At 44.2% G+C, this 7,744-nt stretch overlaps 1 protein-coding gene across 1 annotated transcript in view; it reads left to right on the top strand.

Moving 5' to 3' along the window:
* Positions 1-2,416: 2,416 nt before the first annotated feature.
* Positions 2,417-7,744, top strand: part of Pak2 (p21 (RAC1) activated kinase 2) — a 63,490-nt gene continuing 58,162 nt past the window's right edge. The window contains exon 1 of the mRNA XM_050159831.1: positions 2,417-2,660. The gene's annotated coding sequence lies outside the window, so the exon portion shown is untranslated. The remainder of the gene's footprint in view (positions 2,661-7,744) is intronic.

The raw sequence follows: 7,744 nt of genomic DNA, 5'->3' as shown, positions 1-7,744 counted from the left end.
ACATGCTTTAGGAATTAGAATGACCCTTTGCAGCCCTAATGACTTGGAATATAATTTAAGGACTGTTCTAGGGAAGCTACTTATTTTGATAATCCATGTTCAGTGCTAATTATATGGAAATGGAATCAGAGTAAAGTGACGAACGTCTGTCTCTCAGACATGCATCCTGTGTTGCCAGCAGGCGGCTGAATGCAGGCTTGGGTAGACTACAAGAGAGTAAAGTGGTGTGCACTGAGTATGCCGTCAGAATCGGCCTAAGCAGTGAGCGTATAGTTACTCATTTATTGTTCCTTTACCTTAGCTCCCCTCCTCCCCCCCGCTCGGGTGTCATATAGCTTATCTGGTCTCCCACTCACTATGTAACCCTTGAACTCCTTATCTTCTGCCTCCCAAGTGCTGGGATTTCCAGCTGGCACCACTATGCCTGGCATGAATTACATCTTTTCTCCATCTCTGTTGGTAATGTTTCTGTCTTAGTTTGATGATTCAGCTACATGTACATTTCTAAGTTAAGTTATTTCTCTCAGTACTTTCGGGCATTTCTTCCATGACAGACTGTCACCCATGGTTGCTTTGGACAGGGTCGCTTGTTACAGCCCAGGCTGACTCAGATTCACAGGTGTGACGCACTATGTCCAGCTAAGAAATCTGGTGTGAGTTCAGTAGTTGCTCATCTGTGGAGAACTGTCTTTGTTCAATTTTTCCCCTGGTTGCTGTATCTTTGGTATTCTGCAGCTCCACCGCTATCTCCTAAGCAGCTATCAAAACCCTAGAGATTTCCAAGGAAAGTTGGTATCTTTTAATCCCAGCAGACGTGGCTTCATTCTCTCTGCTTTTCTCCTTTTTGGGGCTGAGCCTGCGCCTTGGAGAGCTACCAGAGAGAGGCATTCTTCGCTAGTGACAACTCACTGTGTTTGTTTCTACAAGGATATCACTTCATTATTTTATTTTTTGGGAGGGGGCGGGGGTGCAGGTGTGGAAGTCAGAGTTCTCTCCTCCTACCCTGTGGGTCCTGGGGATCAAACTCAGGTGGAGTCTTGGAGGCAAGTACCTTTACCTGCTGAGCTATCCAGCTGCCCCCCTTTCTTTTTTCTTTTCTTTTTCCTTTTAGCTAAGTCTTTATGTGTGATCCAGACTAGTCTTGAACATTCCTGCCTCAGCCTCCCAAATGCTGATTGGCATGCACCATCGAATCTGACAGTCTCATGAGCTTAAAGGGTAAACCAGTACGTAACATTACTTCTCTGCTTAAAATTGTTTAATGGCTTCTGGAAGTAAAGGACACATTTCTTACTGTATCAGTCCTGTCTGCTGTGAAGTTTGTTTGGCTATTTTGTTTGTTTTTTGAGATGGGGTCTTGTACTCAAGCTCCTCCTCTTTCCTCAGCCACCCAAGTGCTGGGATTGCCGCTTTGCTCCGTTGTATCTGTTGTGCTCTAGGATTTCCTCATAAACCGTTTTGCACCAGACTGCAACTACACAGGTCTCCTTTCGTTCTTGTGAGCCTAACCTGCAGTGGCCAAGTCATCTCTCCACCCCTACGTGGAGCTGAGGACTGAGCCTAGGGCCTTGCGCTTGAGCTTGTGCTCTACCTCTGGGCCATGTGGGTGTTCTTAACTGACAGGCATTCCTTTTCCTTCCTGCCTGTAATCCTTTCCTCTGGGTGTTTCTGGCTTTCTCTTTCTGTTTTCACTTTAAATATCACCTTCTCTGTCCAAAGTAATCTCCGTCAATTTTTTCCTTGTAACAGATATAAATGCTTTATTTTGTTTTCATTATTTATGTTTTACAAAGACTAGGTAAAACATGTCCATCCCTGAATCCGTCGTACCTAAAGGTGTCCTTTATATGCATTATACACTGACATAATTGTAGAGTAAGAATACATAAATTAGATCTGGCAGTGGTGGCACACGCTCTTAATCCTAGCACTCAGGAGGCAGAGTCAAGCGGATCATTCCAGGAGAAGCTCCACAGCTACAGAGAGTTTCGGTCTCGAAAAACAAAACAAAACAAAAAGTTACATAAATTAACTCCTCCGTTGATAAAATACAAAGGTATTTGTTTGCAAAGAGGGAGGACCTAATTTAGCAGCATTATCTGGTCTAATTTGTAGGTTTATAAAAAAGCAAAGTGGTAAATGGATAAATGCTCAGAAACAAAGATCCTGTATACGCAAACATATAGGGATCAGATGTTCTCCGTCAGCATCTTCAGACAATGCTGAATTAAATGAGGGACAATTTTTCTCTAATCCCAGAACGACATCCCCGCCCACCCTCCCGTCAGCAGACGACTGGACTACGGTTCCCAGCAGCCCTTTGCGAGCCCGCCCCTCGGGAGTGACGCCACCGGCGAGGGCGGGTCTGTGCTCCGGCCCCGCCCCTCGCCCCGCCGACGCCCTCCCCCAGGGTTGTGGCCACGCGCAGCGGCAGCGGTTGTTCCGCTTCCCCTCCGGCCCGGGCCGTCGCCATTGCCGAAGGCTCCTGCCCTCCCCTCCCTGGCCCAAGGGGCTCCGCGCCTCACGGCCTCGGTAGCGACGGCCGCGCCCCGAGCCGCTCCCCTCTGCCCTGCCCTCCTCCCTCTCTGCCGCCCAGCTCTGCGCTCGCCCGCGTCGTCCCGGCAGCCCGCCCCGGGTCGGGTGGAGACCTTCCCTCTCTGGTAAGTGCGGACGCTCTCGCCCGGGCCGGGCCGCCGCCCTCCTCCCGCCTCCGCGGCCTGGGCCCAGCGGCCCGGGACACACGCACCTGCGAGCGGGCCCTCGGTTCCGGGCGGTGGCTCATTGTCTGCTCCCGGACTCTCAGCCTCGGCCGAGAGGAAGCTCGCGGGGCTGCGCGTACCTGGCTGTACCCGGCCGTCCTCGCCCTGCTCTACCGCGGCGCTGCACGGGACGGCTCGGGTTTGTTCCAGGATGTTCCCTCCTTTATCAGCTGCGTTCGCGGCAGCCTTGTGGCTCCGGATTCCTGTCGCGAGCCCCTTAGGTTCCGTCTGTGAGCTCTTCCTCATTCTCCACCTCAGGAGAAAGTTTTGCAGGGCTCCGGGAGCCTCCGCTTAAGAACAGAATTTAAGGATCTTCTCATAGTTTTTGCTTGATCTTCAGCCAGGAGGTGAATGTTTGCTTCTTAAGGTTAACTTGGGTTGAGGTTGGCTTTTCACCATGTTTGGCTGTCTGGAAACACGCGCGCCCTCACTCACAAATACGTTGCCGCAAATAACTTAGTGGGCTCAACCTTTCGTTTTAGAGATCAGTCATCCAAGACAGAAGTGTATAAAACAGTTGCCATTGTGGCTTGATGGAAGGTTCTCCTCATCCTTTATCTTAATTTTACTAGGGCTAGGTAGAGTGGGAGAGATTTGTTTCCTCTTTGATAAATAACCAACTCCTATTTGAGGCCAGGTTCTTCTTTACAAGTGACCTATAAGTTTTCTATCTTTTAATTTCTAACCTTTAAAAAAATGACAACCAGACCGGTTAGGCCCGAACCTAGACTACCCACGACGAACTGTGTTTTGGATGAAGGTTGTGCGCGTCATGTTTTCCCCCCCGCTGTGTTTGACTCTTCCGCTCTTATAAGTAGGCAGGATATTGAAATAAATACACAAGAATTTGCTCTGGAGATTTTTTTTTGGTAGAGTTATCCAAAAGAATAGCATGAATAAAGTTAGGTTGGGATGAAGGCAGTGAAGTGTAATTTTTAAAGCAGGTTAGGGCATGTCAACTTTGTCAGAAGCCCTGTGGCATTTGTAGAACATTCTTGCCCAGCTCTTCAGAGTGTGTGTGTGTGTGTGTGTGTGTGTGTGTGTGTGTGTGTGTGAGAGAGAGAGAGAGAGAGAGAGAGAGAGAGAGAGAGAGAGAGAGAGAGAGAGAGAATTGCTTTTACGCCCATCCTCTGCCTTTTTTCTAGACGGCATTCCTGCTCAGGCTGGCCTGACACTTCTAGGAGTCTCGGCCGTATGATACTTGGCAGCCCCTGCTTTTAAATCTTTCTAGAGATTAATTAGCCAGGAACACTATTGTACATTTACGTCATGGAAACTGAACTTCATGTTGCTTAAGTAGGTAGGTAGATAGGTACTGAATCTCATGTTGTTGCTTAGGTAGATACTCATTTTAAAGTAACTTTTGGATTTTGGTAAAGAGGTTGACCTGATTCAGAGTGTTTTGTTGTTTTCCCTAAACAGTCTATCATTACTTTTCCCTCTGCTGGGCTGTGGGGACACGGCCCAGTACTTAAGTCCTGTCATTCTTTGGTACTGTCAGTTGTTCTTAAGCTAATGACACGTCCTGCCGTGAGAGGTTTAGATGTAGAAATGCCAGGGGATGAAAAAGTACCTTGAGGTCACCTTCTGCTATTTCTTTTCTTTCTCTCTCTCTCTCTCTCTCTCTCTCTCTCTCTCTCTCTCTTTCTTTTTAACCCCTTATACTGCATTGAACCAAAGCCCTCCCTCTGATGCTAGGTAACCACTCTATCGCTGAGCTCTAACCCAGCCCTCTAACTTTTGAAACACTTAGTTTTCCAGGCTGGTCTTGAACTGGTGTTCTTCCTGTCTCAGCCTTCCTAGCATCTGGGATTGTAAACCTGCACCAGAAGAATGACTCATTTCTTTGCAGAAGCAGGTGTCTGTTTAATTTTCTTTTGAGACTGGCTCTTTTCATGATACCCTGACTTGTTTCAAACTCCTGGACTCAAAAGATTGTCTTGTATCAGGCTCCTGGTAACTGAGATCACAGGTATGCGTACCATTGTGGTGAGCAAGCAGACACTTAAAAAAAATAAATTCTTGGGTATTTCACTTCTTTTGGGGCCATGATTCCAAGTTTACCCCCAGAGAGAAAGATTAATTCTTGTAGATTTTGTGTTATATGATTCCAACACTGCAAATGTAAATTCATGAAGTATAGTTTTTAGTTGATGTATGTCTGCTAAAGGAGTGGGAGTTCTTGTGTTTCTTTGATCTTTATGATAGGCGGGTTTCCAAGTAGACACGATGAGGGTAGTTTATATTTCAGTTCAATTACATGTTTTAAGTGAAGGAACTTAGAACTTGTTCTGGTTAGCTAAAGATAAACTTTGAATTATACTTTCACAGAAGTCAAGAGCTTTTATAAGAAGTCAAGTATAAAACAAGTAGGTATGGTTGAATCCCTACTATCTTTGTCATTAATGATTATTACAGTAGTAATATTCAATATACATTTCCTTTGGCTTTCTGAGTTTTGTTTTTGGGTTAAATTGGACTTTGGTTCAAATCTTGAGACTAAATCAGGTCTTTTCCCGTTTTGAGTGCTTCTATTACAGAATTAGCTGATTCTTATTTAATGAGAGGAAGGTTGTTGTTTGTAAATTGTGCTTCTGAGTTCTTGAATCTTTTATGTTCAATGTTTTGTCTGCTTGCATGTCTGTGAGTATGTCAGAAGTCCTGGAACTCTAGTCACAGATGAGCTGCCATGTAAGTGCTGGGAATTGAACCTGGGTCTTCTGGAAGAGCAGTCAGTACTCTTACCTGAGTCATCTCTCCAGCCCTTCCTTTTTATCTTTTTAAGGAATTGTTCTTTGTGTATGTGTGTTTTTGCCTTCATGTGTATATGCAACATGTGGGTGCCCATGAAGGCCAATATAGAGCGTCTGATCCCTGGAACTGGAATTACAGAGAGTTGTGAGCTGCCATATGGGTGATAATTGAACACTAGTCTTCTGGAAGGGCACTCAGTGGTTTTAACTGCTGAGCCATCTCTCCAGTCCCCCATGGCTAACAGTTTGTTTAATAAGAAGTTAGAAGTAAGCATCTGTTCAGGGTGTGTATTTTTTAGTTGATTTAAATTCTTTTGTTTAGTGCTTCTTGGACAGAGTTTCCAAGTATAGTCTGATTGGCCTTGAACTCATGGTGGTTCTCTTTCTGAGCTTGGATTATAGGTTGAGTACCACGACCTATTTACCTTGATTTTTAAAGTGGGGGTGGGACCCTTGTGTGTTGATTTCCATATCAATACATACAGTGGTACCTTGTCTCTTTAACAGTTATGAGTTACCCCGTTATATGGTACTCTGTCTGCTCATTATGGTTTTCTGGTGGAGCGGGGAGAGCCTTAATGACTGTCCCTGTTGTGTATTTTCACACAATTCCCAGCAACCACGCGGTGGCTCACAACCATCTGTAATGAGATCTGGTGCCCTCTTCTGACCAGCCAGGGAATGTGTAGGCAGAACACTGTATACATAATAAACCTTTTTTTAAAAAAACTTTCGTCAATGTATGTTTTCTCATCTATATTTCTTTATCTAATGGGTATTCATTTTGCCTGTATTGTAAAATCTTGCCTATTACACTTTTTACTAAATAAAATCTATTTTATTTTGAACTTTTAGTTGTAATTATTTATATGTGTACATGTATATATGTATTTATATGTGGTTTGAATGAAAGTGCCCCTCATGTTTGAATGCTTTTTTTTATTTCAATGACAAATGTATAATAACATGTTGAAGAAACATACACAATCATTTCCTATACAATCAAAATTATTTGTGCTGGCCTGGCATGGTGGTACAGGTCTTTAATCCTGGCACTTGGGAGGCAGAAGCAGTCCTGGTCTACACAGTGAGTTCCTGTGTAGTCAGGGGTACATAGAGTGGCCCTGTCTCAAAAATTATAAAGCAAACCAAAAGAATTGTCTGTTCTTTCTATTCATTCCTCTTGAGCTCAAGCCTTTGGGTGAGCTCGGGCCCTCGGACTATTGAGTCATGTCTTGGTTCTGTCTGCCGTATGTTCCAGGTGATCCTCCTGTCTCTGCTTCCTGGCTCACTGTAGCAGCATGCCACACACAGCGTATAGCTCTTGTGATTCTGGGGTCAAACTCAGGTCATCAAGTTTCCATGGCAAGTGCGTGCTTTTACATATTGAGGTATCTTCTCAGCTCAGGTCTTGTTTTCAGTTTTTTCATTGTGGTATAAAGTATACCTAAGAATGCTTGCCATCTTAACTGTTTCTAAATTTACAGTGCCATGGCATTGCATTTCTTCACTGTGCTGCACGGCAGCACTACCACCCGGCTCTGTAGCTCTTTTCATCTTACAAAACTAAAAGTCTGTGCCTACTAATGAGTAATTCCTTGTTTTACTTCCAGTCTCCATGATTCTGACTACTTGTATAAGTTAATTGTACCTTTGTCTTATTTCACCTAGCCTAATATGCTCAGTGATCATCCATGTTGTGGCATGTGTTAGTGTACCCTTCCTTTTATGGTTGAATACTTCGTTCTGTGTATTATCATAATTTGCTTACCCAAAAGAGTCAAAGAACACTTGAATGATGCTATATAGATATCAATATAGACAGACAGGTATTTCTTCAAGAATGTCATTTTCTCCAAGACAAACTGCTGGCTTGTTTGGCAACTACTTTTACTTTTTTAAAATTCATTTTTATTTTATGTGCGGTGGTGTTTTGCATACATATATGTCTCTTGTGAAGGCGTAAGATCCCCTGGAACTGGAGCCACAGACAGTTGTTAGATGCCATGTGGGTGCTGGGAATTGAACCTGGGTCCTCTGGAAGAACAGTCAGTGCTCTTAACTGTTGAGCCACCTCTCAAGTTCTACTTTAAATTTTTTGAGGAGTCACTAAACTTTTCCATGGTGGCTGTATTGTTTGACTGTTTACCAGCAGTACACAGTCTTCAGTTTCTCCACATCCTTGCCAGTCTTAGTTTTCTCTTTGTTTTTTTTTTTTTTTTTTTTTTTTTT

This window comes from Alexandromys fortis, unplaced genomic scaffold (assembly GCF_014885135.2).
Source record: "Alexandromys fortis isolate MF-2015 unplaced genomic scaffold, M_Fortis_MF-2015_v1.1 scaffold_119, whole genome shotgun sequence".
NCBI classification, from domain to species: domain Eukaryota; kingdom Metazoa; phylum Chordata; class Mammalia; order Rodentia; family Cricetidae; genus Alexandromys; species Alexandromys fortis.
This window is presented reverse-complemented; position numbering and strand designations above follow the sequence as displayed.